The 16,855-nt window shown below is 42.7% G+C and overlaps 1 long non-coding RNA gene across 1 annotated transcript; it reads left to right on the top strand.

Moving 5' to 3' along the window:
• The first annotated feature begins 2,472 nt into the window (after nucleotides 1-2,472).
• On the top strand, nucleotides 2,473-11,186 carry LOC144892701 (uncharacterized). The gene is made up of 4 exons (XR_013623917.1): nucleotides 2,473-2,691; nucleotides 3,040-3,233; nucleotides 6,191-6,264; nucleotides 9,623-11,186. It is a non-coding gene; the product is annotated as an uncharacterized LOC144892701 (long non-coding RNA).
• Nucleotides 11,187-16,855: the final 5,669 nt, after the last annotated feature.

The raw sequence follows: 16,855 nt of genomic DNA, 5'->3' as shown, positions 1-16,855 counted from the left end.
GCTCTGTAGTTCCTAAGCCTTTGCAGGTACATGAAAGGTAATATTAAATGATCCCCCATTCCATTTTTGTGAATCTGATTGGATCCAAGAAGACAATTATGGTTAACCATCCATAAATTGCCACTCTTTCATTTAAATGCTCAAATTATGTTAAAACTCACAAAAAACTTAAAACGAGCTGTTAAAACAAACTGTTAAAGCAAACAAAAAACTGTTAAAACTCTCACACCTAGCTCGTCTTCACGCTGTTGAAACCAAAGCTTTCAGAATTATTGGAATCTCCCGCGATGAAGCTATCTCTGAGGGCCTTTCACTCACTCACCGCAGGCAGGTTGGTGGTCTTTCCGTCTTCTACCGACTCCTCTCTGGCCTAGCTCCCCCAGCTCTCTCTGTGCTCTGTCCCCCAAATATTCCTACAGGTCGCACAACATAGTTAAACTGCCAAAATCAAGACTCTGCTCACCTTCACTCTTTCATTGCTCTTTTCTCCCACCTCTGGAACAAACTCCCCCACTCTCTTCAATCCCACTCCTCCCTCCAGGTCTTTAAAACAGCTGTTCACCACCATCTCTTATCTTCCCCCATCCAAAACCTTGATCTTTTCTACCCCGTTAAAACACCCGAGATCCACTTTTCTGAAATACCGACTTCTTTCCTGGAAGTCCTAGCTGTGTCCATGTGGTTTCTACCTCTCCCACTCCCCACCCCCATTCCCACGCCTTCTCCCCCCAAGCCTTAGCAATTGGTGAACGCTATTCAGGCTGCTTTTGCAAGCCATGACGTTACAGTAGACAGAGCTCCCTTTTTGTTTTTAGTCACAAGGCCGGGGAAGTTTGGGTGTGTTATAACACCCTTTTTTTAAACTTGTCTGCTGTCAGTGGTTTCCACATTATTTGCTGCTTGAAATCGATCTGTTTTTAAAATTCCTCGGCTATTTCAACCAGAAGCAAGCAGCTTGCTATTGCTTGCCAAGCCTGCCGTTCCTTATCACCCATTTCATTGGAGTGCTTAAGCCGTTTCACGAGGGCTCTTAATTAATTGGTCACAAGGCCGGGGAAGTTTGGGTGTGTTATAACACCCTTTTTGAATATGATTAACCAGCACTTGGCCCTCCCACAGATCTCCCGATGTCCCTGCTCTCAAATGTTGTACTTGTGTGCTTCCCCCTATCTCCCCATCTTGTCTCCTGCTCCCTTTATTATGTCTTATGTTGTACGTTTTTTTTTTTGGTCACTAATGTTAGCTCTTACACGAGCCTCGATCTTGTATCCAAAAAAAAAAGAATAGTTCACTTACAGCTTTCGCACGAGCAATGGCAGGTTAAAAGTTTCCATGGAGCAGAAGTGAATCATTGCAAACGCACACACTGCGCATGCGCATAAAGGCCTCGTTGGTATTCTTACGTCATTTCTAAAGTCTATGATTCATGAAATGTTTACAAATGCATCCAATCTTATCATATGATGATGCACATCATGTACTTTACTCTGTTACAGAGCGTCAGTGCTGCCGAAACGATCTCGTATCGAAAGTTATAGTGTTTTGTTCCCATTGCCTACCCAGCAGTAGTTAGGGTGTGTACTTAGTTATACTTATAGTAGGGCAAACAGCTTCGGTCAGGAATTTGTTAATGGTGCCAACGATGAGCGATTGTTCACTTACTGTCTGCACATGCACCAGGTAATGCTGGCTGATGGGAATTAACGTTCAGCACGCAATGATGAATCGTCCTGCTTCTGAAACACAGTTTATAGCTGGGTCGAGATTCGAACCCAGGCTAGACAGCTCTCTCGGGCGCTGGGCCATTCTGCCAGGCCTTACAATGCATACGAGCATCGGTGGTGGTCTGGGGGCCACCTGTGCCCCAGATACATTGCCCCCCACCATAACCAGTAAGCTGGTACTCATTTTGCCGACATCGGGAGGATGACACGCTGAGTCAACCCAGCTGGTGTTAATTCAACGGCTGGCACCGACAGGTAAATGGGACTTCCATATTGGACACCATTGCTTGCTGGTACCTGTTCGGCCATGTGTGTCGACTTCTTCCTCTTAACCAAACAGTTTTAGCTTATCAGTCCCACCCATGCAGTACATAACCCATCGCCCACATCTGAGGTCTGTCAGCGGTGGCTGAGGCTGTCAGGGCAGGGATTTGAGATTTGTTCAGGGAGAAGTCGGTAACTCCATTATTCCTCGTGAAAGGACACCGTGGGATATTTGACGTCCAGCAACGACCATGAGTGCTGGCAGAAGGGTCGCACACTCCCACTCCTCGGTAACAATTTATTGTGGGGGGGCGGGGGGGGGGTCGAGATTCAAACCGAGGCTAGACAATTCCGCAGGAAGCCATGGCTCATAACATAAGTACGTACGTTAATCCCATCACTTGATTAAGCTCCTCCCCTACCCTACGTCATAACGCACGCACGGTACGTGGCCGGCGTAGCTGACTTGCGCGCAAAAGCCCAAAGGGCGTGGAATGCTCATAGTCGCAGGGAGTCGGTGGTTTCGTTAGAAAGCGGAAGAGCAGTGATGGCTGATCACGAATGTCAAACGAAAGTGTTTTCTATTTTTCTCTGAGATTCCTTAACGAGCTATATAAGTGATGGAAGGGACGATGCATGGCACAATTGCTCAAAGGTGGACCCGAAAACTGACCCAGAAAAGACCTACCTGTTCTTCACTCCGGTAAATTCCTCCTCTGTGTCTGATCTGTCCATGACTGCTTGGTCATTGAAGTTTGCTTCACGTCCTGTTAGCCATTTTAATATCATCGTTTTAAAATGGCGGTCTCTCCAGATGTTGGTAGAAGGTGCAAATATAATTAATTGGTTTTTGTTTCAATGTTGAAACTTGCAGCCGCCATCAAAATGAGATGTGTTGAGATAGATCAGATGTGTCGTTTACAGAGAGCCACAGGGTATTACCACGCACCACCACCCAAAAGGGCCAGTGGTGTCAATGGTGATCTTTCTGCCTCAATAACTTCATGAGCTGATCACTAAATTTGTGACTCCCTCCTTCTCCCTCCCCAAGAAACCCCACTTGTGCAGAGGATTTCAAGTTTGTTTTCGGTTGGTGTGGAGCTAATTGCTCACCCTTCTAAAGAGGACTATTCAACGACGACCGTCAGTGAAAAAAACTAAAGACCATGTTTGGAGCTCATTTTCTCAAGACCTGCAGTGGAGCCTTGTTCTCTCAAGCATTGACTCCAAGAATCACTGCAACAGGTATTTGCGATTGTGCCCAAAGATGTTAAGTTGTTGTTGTTGTTATTGTTTCATATACAGCCTGTGGCTGCTGGTTGCATCAATTTTCTGGAAGTGCAGCAGTGCCACTGTTACAGTTCCCCCTGTTACCAGTAATCTGGAAGACCCTAATATCTCGATCTCAATACCTTCCAATCTTGGAAGCTCAATCTCAAGACCCTAATATCTCAATCTCAATACCTTCCAATCTTGGAAGCTCAATCTCAAGACCCTAATATCTCAATCTCAATACCTTCCAATCTTGGAAGCTCAATCTCAAGACCCTAATATCTCAATCTCAATACCTTCCAATCTTGGAAGCTCAACCTCAAGACCCTAATATCTCAATCTCAATACCATCCAATCTTGGAAGCTCAATCTCAAGACCCTAATATCTCAATCTCAATACCTTCCAATCTTGGAAGCTCAACCTCAAGACCCTAATATCTCAATCTCAATACCTTCCAATCTTGGAAGCTCAATCTCAAGACCCTAGTATCTCAATCTCAATACCTTCCAATCTTGGAAGCTCAATCTCAAGACCCTAATATCTCAATCTCAATACCTTCCAATCTTGGAAGCTCAATCTCAAGACCCTAATATCTCAATCTCAATACCTTCCAATCTTGGAAGCTCAATCTCAAGACCCTAATATCTCAATCTCAATACCTTCCAATCTTGGAAGCTCAATCTCAAGACCCTAATATCTCAATCTCAATACCTTCCAATCTTGGAAGCTCAATCTCAAGACCCTAATATCTCAATCTCAATACCTTCCAATCTTGGAAGCTCAATCTCAAGACCCTAATATCTCAATCTCAATACCTTCCAATCTTGGAAGCTCAATCTCAAGACCCTAATATCTCAATCTCAATACCTTCCAATCTTGGAAGCTCAATCTCAAGACCCTAATATCTCAATGTCAATACCTTCCAATCTTGGGAGCTCAATCTCAAGACCCTAATATCTCAATCTCAATACCTTCCAATCTTGGAAGCTCAATCTCAAGACCCTAATATCTCAATCTCAATACCTTCCAATCTTGGAAGCTCAATCTCAAGACCCTAATATCTCAATCTCAATACCTTCCAATCTTGGAAGCTCAATCTCAAGACCCTAATATCTCAATCTCAATACCTTCCAATCTTGGAAGCTCAATCTCAAGACCCTAATATCTCAATCTCAATACCTTCCAATCTTGGAAGCTCAATCTCAAGACCCTAATATCTCAATCTCAATACCTTCCAATCTTGGAAGCTCAATCTCAAGACCCTAATAATCTCAATCTCAATACCTTCCAATCTTGGAAGCTCCATCTCAAGACCCTAATATCTCAATCTCAAAACCTTCCAATCTTGGAAGCTCAATCTCAAGACCCTAATAATCTCAATCTCAAGACCCTAATAATCTCAATCTCAATACCTTCCAATGTTGGAAGCTCAATCTCAAGACCCTAATATCTCGATCTCAATACCTTCCAATGTTGGAAGCTCAATCTCAAGACCCTAATATCTCGATCTCAATACCTTCCAATCTTGGAAGCTCAATCTCAAGACCCTAATATCTCAATCTCAATACCTTCCAATCTTGGAAGCTCAATCTCAAGATCCTAATAATCTCAATCTCAATACCTTCCAATCTTGGAAGCTCAATCTCAAGACCCTAATAATCTCCATCTCAATACCTTCCAATCTTGGAAGCTCAATCTCAAGACCCTAATAATCTCAATCTCAATACCTTCCAATCTTGGAAGCTCAATCTCAAGATCGTAATAATCTCAATCTCAAAACCTTCCAATCTTGGAAGCTCAATCTCAAGACCCTAATATCTCAATCTCAATACCTTCCAATCTTGGAAGCTCAATCTCGAGACCCTAATAATCTCCATCTCAATACCTTCCAATCTTGGAAGCTCCATCTCAAGACCCTAATAATCCCAATCTCAAGACTCTAATAATCTCCATCTCAATACCTTCCAATCTTGGAAGCTCAATCTCGAGACCCTAATAATCTCCATCTCAATACCTTCCAATCTTGGAAGCTCCATCTCAAGACCCTAATATCTTAAGGCAGCCGCGTTAACCGTTAAGCCAACACCAGGCTTCGAACTTCAGTTAAAATTATTAGTGCAGTCCTTCATTATATACAATATACCAATGCTTATATTTATGATGCAGAATGGCCGAGACGTACAGACACTCACCTCTGAGTTGTCTAGCCTGGGTTTGAATCTTGGCCCTGCTATAAGCTGCCATCCTGGTAATTCACAGTCATGAATGATGACTGTCTGTAATTCACAGACAGTCATGATTCATCAATGTGTCCTCATCCCTCGGATGGACGTTAGACTGGGCGTCACATCTGCCAATATTAATTGGTCGACTTCAAAGACCCCGACTTCAGGTCCTTTGCAAAGAGTAGGGGAGTTATCTCCGGCACCCTGATCATACAAATTGCTGCCCCGACTGACTGTTGGGAAGGCAATGGCAAACAACCCAGCATACCCCTTATTAAGAAACTGATTGGGCATCACCAATGCTCTGTAAAGCGTATGGTACATCTCATCTTGTCATCATCGCATGTTATATGCCCACGGAATTCATGGGTGGATGGATGGGGATGTTGGACGGTATAAATTGAAAAAAATGAATTTGAGATAGAGTACAAAAGGGAAGGAAGGTAGGAAGTAAAATGGAGGGTAGGGGAGATGGGGAGAATTAATGGATGTGCTATACAAGGGAAAGAAGAAGTCGAAATTCAAGGTAGTGCATGTATTAATATGTAAATGTCCCTGAACAGATGAATGAAGGCAGTCACTAGTTGAGCAAAAGTAATGAATGAAGGCAGTCACTAGAATGAAGGCAGTCACTAGATGAGCAAAAGTAATGAGTTCAAAGGATCAAAACTACATCACAAAACATTTTCCTTTCCTGTTTGCAGATGACAATGTACGCATGATTGGCCTGGAACTACGTTGTATTGCGGATGACTTCAACAGACAGATGATGAACCAGGTATCCATCTCGATTGACACTAAAGTGATACATATATACATATATATTTATTTATTTATTTATATGTATATTTATATTTATTTATTTATTTATTTATATATATATATTTATTTATATATATTTATTTATATATATATATTTATTTATATATATTTATATATGTATAAATTAGTGGTTTTTTGCCACCAATTTAGTGGTGAGGTGGTTTAGATTGTCAGAAATTCTGTTCTGGAATTGATTAATTGTGCAGGATTACACACACAACAACAACAACATGCATTTTAAAGGCCATTTTCCCTGCTAGAGCGGGGGTTAGCCAGGATTACACACAACTGAATGAAATTCGTTTTCTATTCAAATATTTTGCTGCTTTTTGCTATTTTCATCTGAAAGTGTTATGGACTCGAGTCGACAATGTTTAATGCAGTGGAGATTGAACAACTGCATAGAACAAATAATTATATTTCGAATAAATATATGGTTATATAACACATCATAGCAACATATGAAACAAAGCATGTATGTTCAAATGTGATTGTTCAACCTTCCTCGGCATGTACTTTCTGCAAGCCCGGGGCACATGTTTCATAAGTTCCACATCAGTAAAACCTGTGATTTATTTACCTGTCAGGATAGCCTTGAGATATATACACTCACCTCTGAGATGTCGGCCCAGCTATAAACTGTCATCTCGGTGTTTCCACTGGCAGGGCGATTCATCAATGTGTGTGCGTCCGTCCCTCGGATGGACGTTAAACTGGACTTCCTGTCTACTAGCATTAGTTGGTGAATGAAATGAATGAATGATCGTTTTAAGGCCATTTTCCCCGCTAGAGCGGGGGTTAGCCTTGCGGGCCCCATGACAATCATGGTTCCCTGTTTGAGGCAATGTTTTTATGGCCGGATGCCCTTCCTGACGCCAACCCTTGGTCACGCTCTTACGATGCGCAGGGATACGGTGTACCTATTCTAAACCGGGGTACACACCGGGATCATTCATCCCAGCAAGCTGGTACTCAATTTGCCGACCTCGGAAGGATGACAGGCTGAGTCAACCCCCCTGGCGTTAATTCAGCGATCGACCGGGATTCGAACCCAGGATCCTAGGATCCCAAGCCGGCACCCTAACCGCTAAGCCAACGCTAGGCTAGCATTAGTTGGTGGATGTTAAATAATCCTTGTTGTCCTTCGTGAACGAGAGGCGAGTTATCACTGGCATACTGAACAAAGTACAAATCTGTGCCTGAATATCAATGACCCAGTTGATCCCTGTCCAATGTACAGGGACGATTAAGGGTGCTTTGGACCCCGGGCAGTAACCCAACCATGGGCCTCCTATTTCCCTTCCCATCACATAGTAATAGACATCAGTGAGGTATGTCACAGTGCACTATGATCAGTATGCATAAGGTCAAAGTCAGGTGAATCTTGATCTCAGGATATGTTCTAAATCGACAATGACAACTATTTAAAATAAGAGAATATCATTAGTCATTTACATTCCAAGGTGCAGCTGCACAGAAACGGCTACATGTTATATTGCTCTTTTCCTGAATTTTTTTCGGCTAAACTTAAGAATGATTTTTCGAGAAGTCACGTCCTCTCAGTAGTTCACTCTCGATGCTCATGATTGAAAGACTATCAAGTCGATCACAAGACCCCTTTGGGTTCCTCACCTCATCCTTGATGAGTTTTCGTTTTGAGAAGGACCGCTCACCCTCACCAACGTGATTCGATACAATCATCGACAGATATATCTGAAGAGCTATTTCAATGTGAGGAAATGTTTGATCGAGGGCATGTGTGTGGAGGAGTTGGGACATTTTCAGTTTTGCTGACTTTGTTTGTGTGAGGTTTGTTGACGATGACAGTAAGGTAGAAACCTGGATAAGCTCACTTTCAATCATGGGTTCCAGACCGTTGGGATCGGGGCGTAGGGGCGGTCATCAATTTCTGTGGGTTGCTTGATCTCATGAATAGAGAGAGAGAGAGAGAGAGAGAGAGAGAGAGAGAGAGAGAGAGAGAGAGAGAGAGAGAGAGAGAGAGAGAGAGAGAGAGAGAAAGAGAAAGAGAAAGAGAAAGACAGAGTGACAGAGAGAGACAGAGGTTGGGAACACAAGATTGTGAAACACAGAATTGAGGCATTCATCCTTTCCGCTCATCCCCGACTCCGCTCGTGAGAAGTACTTCTCTTCTCACGAGCGGAGTCGGTTGTGGTGCCATTTGAGGAGAGGGAGGAATGGAAGAGGAACACATGGAAGAGAGAGAGACAGACAGAGACAGACAGACACAGACAGAGACAGACACAGACAGAGAGAGACAGAGACAGAGAGAGACAGAGAGAGACAGAGACGGACAGACAGAGACAGAGACAGACAGGGACAGACAGAGACAGACAGACAGAGCGAGAGACAGACAGACACAGACAGAGAGAGACAGAGACAGACACAGACAAACACTGACAGACACAGAGAGACAGACACAGACAGAGACAGACAGAGAGAGACAGAGACAGTGTGTGAGAGTGTGTGAGGCCCTAGCATGGACAGGAATCCAAACTTATCAATGATGTCGTTGTATGTTGTATGCTTCCAGACGATGTTTCAAGACACTTGTTAGCTGATCAATGATGACAAGGATATTAACGTCTCAGTGTTTAATTTATCTTTGGGTGACAGCACAGTGGCTGATGCAATAACAATCATTCTTAATTACAATCATAATCTGCCCCTGCATCGGCCTCCTCTTCGCTTGGAACCCCGGGCGGCTGCTCCATACACTTCCCACCCCACACCCCCCCCCCCCCACACCCCCTCCTTAATCTGTTATTGCCAATATGCATTCGCCAATAACACCAAAAAACGTTTTTCTAACCTGGGACTCGTTGAGACCGTTATTTTCTTTCAAATCATACTTTGCTTTGGATCAAATTATCAGAAAGTTGATTGAGCTATGCCAACCGCCGTGGGAAGCAGGGAGAATCTGTTTCGGCCATTAACCCTTCGTTGGAGCAAAGCATGGAGACGGGATAGGGGGAAAGATTCATTTTAGGATGGCAGCAAGTCAGAGTTAGTTTGCTCCCACGATGGGTTAACTCACAAAACATCAGTTTTTCCTCACTTCCAACAGCGGTTAGCAGATGCTAAATCAACTTCCTGATGATTCCATCCATTGTTGTAGGCCTACCTATCCGCCGACACGGGTACTAGATTTCACCAGGAAGACGAGGTCCACATTCCACGTATTTTATTTTGTTGATGCTTACCTAAGAAAGAAACGTGTGTAATTGTACGGGTTTTGTTTGTGATGTCATGGTGTGCAATTTCCAGCTTTGTGATTTTGACTCATCCCTACACAGCGTGGCATAAAACGGGAAGATGACAGAGACTCAAGCAAGAAACTTCGGCCAAATGGCAGGAACAGAGACTTGGGATGAACCCGCCAGAGATAAAGCAACATGTTACTATTTCACCTTACGGAGGTCCACACAACCCTGGGAATCAGCTCTCTCGTCGAATGATGCTTTGATCACATTTTATATTTATAATGTACATTTAAAGATTATTTATTGTATACATAATCGAGGCTCGTGAAAGAGCTAACATTTATCACACAAACAAATCAAACAGACAAACAAACAAAGTGTATAAAAAGGGGAGCGGTAGACAAGATGGGGAGAGAAGGGGAAGCACATAAACACAACATTTGTGAGGGACATCGGGAATGTGTGGGAGGGAGAGGGCTTGGGGGGAGGCGGCGTGGGAAGGGGGGGGGGAGGGAGAAGTATAAACACAAGGACACCAAGGACTTCCAGGAAAGAAGTTGGTATTTCAAAAAAGAGGATTTGGGTCCGATTGTGCAATACATTTAACATTTTCATGTTAGTTTGTCAATTGAATTGTTTATGGTTTGGTGTTGGCTTAAACAATTGCACTGTACATAGTTTAGGTACACTGTACATACATATTTTAGGTACACTGAACATAAAACAATTGCACTGCACATACTATTTGACCTTACGGAGGTCCACACAACCCTGGGAATCACCTCTCTGGTCGAGTGATGCTTTGATCTCATTTTGTATTTATAATGTACGTTTAAATATATATTTTTATTGTACAATACCTTTTACATTTTAATGTTAGTTACCTCCGCCACCGAAGGTGGATGGAGGTTATGTTTTCATCCCTGTTTGTTTGTTTGTCTGTCTGTTTGTCTGTCTGTGACCAACGATATCTCAAAGTTGTGAACAGATTCGGACAAAATTTGGCAGAGAGGTAGTGTATGTGACAAGGACGAAACGATTAGATTTTGGTGAAGATCCGGATCCGGCTAGTAGAATTTTTAAAGTGATTCTTCACCAGTGGGAGATGGGGCGAAAAACGATACATAGCAGAATATCTCAAAAAGTTGTGGACGGATTTGTACGAAACTTGGTGTACAGATGGCGTGTCGGACAAGGACGAATCGATTCGATTTTGGTGAAGATCTGAATATGGATTCGAATATGACAATTGTTTAATTTTTAAGTGATTGTTCACCATTGAGAGGTCGGGCAAAAAGCGATAAATAACATGATATCTCAAAAAGTTATGGACGAGTTATGACTAAACTTGTTGGATGAGTTGGTTTGGTGACAAGAACAAGCCGATTCGATTTTGGTTCAAGTCCGAATCCAGATCCGGCCTATCAGTGGGATACAAAACGTAAACTGTTCAGCCTGGCGGAGGTATGCGCTCTACCGAGTGCGGTTCTAGTTTGTAAATTGAAGTGTATATGGTTTTGTGTTCACTTGTATATGGCACTGTACATATTTTAGGATTACTGCTGCATTATACTGTTTCAAGCTTTGCTAAATTTTTTAAAGATATTCCTTTTATGGCATTCAAAAGAATTTCAAAATAAATGATGTCTTGGTTTCATTATATTAGTTGTTGTTTTTGAAATGGTTACAAAATTTCGGTTTCTCTAATATATTCAATTGTTTTCCTTACGGACCTATTTCTTTACAATCATGACATCTTAAAACCATCTACCTAGGGGCTGGCAGGATGGCCTAGCGGTTGAGCCATGACGCTCACCTCGAAGCTGCCAAGCCTGGGTTCAGAATCCCGACACCAACTATAAACTGTCATCCCGGTGATTCATCAATGTGTGTGCCATCCCCCGGATGGACATTAAACTGGGCATCACATCCGTCGGCCTTAGTTGGTGGACATTAAAGGTGTGTCCCTCATGATGTCCTTCACGAAGAGGAGACGAGCTATCACCGGCACCATGGCTAATTCCAAATTCCTGATCCTAACCTACAGAGGGAATTGCATCAGCGGCACACTCGTGCCCTCAGCCAATGATGCTACCCTGTAGCCCTGCACTGCATCATAGACAAGACCACCTACCCAAACCTGCTTGGAACCTCCATGTTACCAAAACCACCATCACTGGCATAAAAAATGAGTGCTTTCTTCAAAAACGACTCGCTTCGCAGCAAGTAGCCTTTAAAAGGAGCAATTTCCCTTTTACGAGTGTCGGTTATAAACGTAGAAGCCATGACCTTCCTTTTCACCATTATTGAGGTAATGGAAATTCCTGCCATTCGCTTCACCCGTCGTTTCTGTGAAGTACTGAAGGAAATGCAAGGAACTTTGACACAGGAGGCTGCTTTGTGCTTCATCAACACCACGTTAATCAATTAAAACTCATCGTTTATGATGTACACCTGATCTGACCACCTTTCCTTGATTACCACAACAATTTCTCGAAACACAGATGTTATATCCAGATTAGGTTCATCTCTTCTCTCAACCACAATTAATTTCTTTTTACAAGACTCGTTTTACCTTAAACAATTTATTGTAATATTGTATGGGCATGTACCAATAGCAATAAGCTTCATTCACTCATTGTTACTAAAGGTTATATCTACCTACTCTCATCCTTGACACCACACCGCACCTCTTTTCACGAGACTTTACACCCTGACTTTTAACAATTTTAACAAATCGCACACACAGGGATATTAATCCTGACAGAGAAATAAGGAAATTGAAGCATTTCAAAATGTTTTTAAAAGCTTTTAAGGAAAAGGAAGAAGCGTTTATATTCAATGAAGATTCAGTTTGGAAATATTGGGAAAAGGTGTAGCATATGGCCAAAAATGGGGAAAAAGTGGACTAAATAAATATGGTACACCACGAGTTACAGGAAGAAGGAAATTCAAGTAGGATGAGAATATTGCGGAGTAAAAAAGAAAGTGTAAAGAAGAATAGTATAAAGAAGAAAGAAGACGAAAAAAAAATTTAAAAAGAAGCAAAAACAAGAATACAGAGACAAAAATGGACACATAATCTTCACAGCGGATATCCGAGGAGCGGCTATGGTAGGCCTTGAAAAACGAATTTGACAAATACAGCACAAGTTACAATTTAACACAGAAAATTGGACAGAAACACAAACAGCATTACAGGGATGCAGATGCAACAGAAAACAACGAATCCGGTTCAGAAAACTTAGCTTTATTGAGGTGGAAGCGGTAGCTGCCGATTCTACCCACACGTGTAAAAAAAACCCGAATCGGAAGTGTTAACACCATTGACGTCATCTCTATAAAATCGAGTCTTCTTCAGACACCTTACCCTGCGCAGTCTTAAGAGAAATTTAAGGGTATTTTCAACTCTTGCTATGCACAAGCCTGGTGTTGGCTTAGCGGTTAGGGTGCCGGCTTGGGATCCTGGTTCGAATCCCGGTCGATCGCTGAATTAACGCTGGGGGATTGACTCAGCCTGTCATATCCTTCCGAGGTCGGCAAATTGAGTACCAGTTCACTGGTAATTCCCTGTGTGTCGCAAAAGGCGACTAACAGGGTTGGTGACAGGAAGGGCATCCGTCCATAAAACATTGCTTCAAAAAGGGGACCATGGTGCTCGAAAAAAGACCAACCCTGCTCTGTGGGGAAAAATGGCCTCTAACGGTGGTCTCACTATGCGTTTCTGATCATGATCTATATTTCCTACAAGCCGTGATTTTGTCTGAATTTCGATATTCTCCAACACTGAGGGCGTGTGCGACAAACTTGCTTCGTCAAGATGGTGTAAAATGGCGTAATATTTTGTCCAAGTACTTTTTTTGAAAGTGCCAACAAGTGTATTTGTATTCTACAGTGTTCATGTACATACGAGTAATTCAATTGAAATAAAATAGAAGTTTTAAAAGCTGTAGAAAATTTTATTTTACCGCCTTTGTTGTGCCATCTTTTACACCACTTTGTTTAACATGTTAAATTCATTCTTCATGCCTATTCTTTGCATCCTTTATGATGTCCCTAAAAACAGTAAGTTTCCTGTTTGGAATGATTATCAATATTTTTTGACAGACAGACTAAAAATTTACCTTACTCTGCGCATGTGTGATCGGGACTAGATTCTGTACAATTTGCCAGATTCAGACCCAAAGTACTGCTAAGCTGCAGGTTTGTGTTCTGATTTGCCTTCTACAGTGTTAAAAATATGTAATTCAATTGGAATTAAGTAGTTCCTCGATCATCGACTGACGTCTGTACTCTGTAGACAACTGCCAGACAACCTATTGCTTAACCCTGCTTTGTGCTTTGCACGTGGAAAAATAGAATTTCAGAAAATACATAGAAATATTATCAACATTTTCATAGCCCTACCAAACTTGTACCCACCAGGATACCAACCCCAACTTGCCAATCTATAAAATATCCCCAACTTAATAAACAAGATTTCAATACAAAAGACCCCTCCTGGTTAGCCAACCAAAACCAGGACACAAGAGGTACACTAATTCCAGAACATTTAGACCTCTTAAACACCCTCAATAATCACAACTCACCTACTAGACTCTCTCTCCACCCCAGGACTCTCCCAAATCCCCTGACCCTCCCACATCCCTGACAATTAATTTCGAAAATAAATACTCTCAAACAAAAGGCAAACCTCAACCTTCAAGACCAACAGCAAATTAGTACCGTAAACAACAAATTTAACATTCTCATCAACAGCCAAAAACAACAAAATTGGGAAAAATTCATTAGCAGCCTTGACCACAAAACAAACAGTTGAAAATTCTGGAGGACTATAATTAAACAACTCCAATAACCTATCCCCATCACTTGAACCAGTAATTGATGAACGCATCACAATCCCAAACGAAAAGCAACAATCAGACAAACTTATCAACTACAACTATCGGGAATGCCGGGGGCAAAATCCAACCCACTCTTCCCTGCTGCACGGATTTGTCAGGGCAGCGTGGTCACGGTCAGACTACTGATCGGTCCCCATGGACCGACCCTTTCCTTCTGGTCTCTCTTTCTTTCTCCCTCCCTCTCTCTAACTCTGTCGTGGCCCTGACTTTGTGAAGGTACACCATCCTAGATTTGGGGGATCTCTGGGTTGCTCTTGGGCGATCGATTGGCTGTCTACGTGCAGTGTGCTTGCTCAAGGGAACTGTCTGGGGCTATACAACAACAACAACAATATCAACTGATATGCTTCAATCAGTCACAGGCCCACCATTCCCCAACGCTGAGAAACGGGTCAATCACCGGAAGGCTAAATATATTGAAACTTCACAATGAAGCCCCACCAGCTTCCACCTTTCAATCAGTTACAGATATGATTTTTGAAAAGAGCTGAAAACTCCAGTTCTACAGGACCAAACAATATCTCAAATATCCACCTGCAGACCTCTCTCACCAGCCATAGTACTTCTGCATAGGGCTTAGGTGACTCCATGAGACTTACTTGATCTATAAACCTTCCCACCTGGATTTCTATCTATAGCAAATCCTCCTTCTGTATTTGGTGATGACCCACTTCCCTGGCAATGTATCGTGCTCTTCCGCTGCCCCAATTAGTTCATATGATCATGTGCTTGTAAATCTCAACATCTCTCTGGCCATTCTCACAGAACAACATCAGCGCCGGTGAGTCTGGAAGTTCACTCAGACAAACTGGCAGGGACTAGAAGCAACCATCACACTTCAGGACCGGTCTCCTATATCTACCGCCCCGATTATTAATTTGTCCTTGGAATTCTTCCACAAAAACCTGCTCTCGCTTATTCACAGATTCATCCCAACTCGTCTTCAGTTATCATACCCAACCTCAGGCCAAATACACCATACACCAAATTCTGTGGTGAGGCAGTTGCCAAGAAACAACTTGCATTCTCCTCCTGCAAGGCAAATACGACCGAAAGCAATCTCAGATCATTCCACAAAGCTTTCAACAACATTGGTCTACCCTCAAGAGAGCCAGAAAAAGACATCTGCCCAGCCTCAAGATTGAACTTTTAAACTTGTCTACTTCCTCTAAAACCTGGTAGCACCTTGTTAAGTCTATCTATGGTGTGTGTTCCTCTTCCATCCCTCCCTCTCCTCAAATGGCACCACAACCGACTCCGCTCGTGAGAAGAGAAGTACTTTTCACGAGCAGAGTCGGGGATGAGCGGAAAGGATGAATGCCTCAATTCTGTGTTTCACAATCTTGTGTCCCCAACCTCTACCTCTGTCTCTGTCTCTGTCTCTCTCTGTCTGTCTCTGTCTCTCTCTCTGTCTGTCTCTGTCTCTCTCTCTCTCTCTCTCTCTCTCTCTCTCACACACACACACGATATATCTCTCTCTCTCTCTCTCTCTCTCTCTCTCTCTCTCTCTCTCTCTCTCTCTCTCACACACACACACACACACACACACACACACACACACACACACACTCTCTCTCTCTCTCCCTCTCTCTCTCTTTCACACACACTCTCCCCCCCACTCTTTATCTGACTCACACTCTCCCCCCCCCCCCCCTTCTCTTTATCTCACTCACACTCTCCCCCTCACCCTCTCTTTATCTCTCTCACTCTTTCCCTCTCTCTCTATCTGTACTCCCCCTTCCCAACTACTCAAGGACTCTTTGTCTTTTGCACCTGAGAAGGATGAGAGGTTTTTAGTAGCCTTTCGACTCTGATTCTGCAACTGGATTATCAGCTCATGAGTCCTAAATACCAACACCTCTGCTCTTGCACATATTCTCTCTGCCCTTTTCACCCTATCATTTGCTATTGGTCATCTCCTATCTGATTGGAAGTCAGCCAACATCACTGTATTACATAACAAGAAAGAGCAATCGGAGATTGCAAACCACCGCCAGGATGTATTTTCAGTGTTTTTTTAAGGCTTTTGTGTTAAAACAAATATGGCGGCCGAACCACGTGACCGATTACGTCATCATTATTTTTTTCTAAACTAATTTATTCCTAGATTATGCTCAATAAATTTCATCTTGATCGGATGAAGTTTTGTACTTGTCGAATTATGACATCATAATAGAGGCACCTATGACATCACCATGAACATATTTTATTCCCCATGGAGAGTTATTTACAATGAGCCATGTCTCAATTTTTTCTATTCAGCGCTTTCGGAGATATAGAGGTGCAAAGTTTTTCGTTTTTTCCAAAATGGCGGTCGAACCACGTGACCTATGACATCATAATTATCATTATAAAATTATACCGGTGGAGTTGCACCTATGGTGAAAATTTCCTGATAATCGGACCAACGGTTGCAGAGAAA

This window comes from Myxine glutinosa, chromosome 1 (assembly GCF_964187855.1).
Source record: "Myxine glutinosa chromosome 1, kmMyxGlut1.1, whole genome shotgun sequence".
NCBI lineage: Eukaryota > Metazoa > Chordata > Myxini > Myxiniformes > Myxinidae > Myxine > Myxine glutinosa.
The sequence above is the reverse complement of the archived record's forward strand: the minus strand, read 5'-3'. Positions and strand labels throughout refer to the sequence as shown.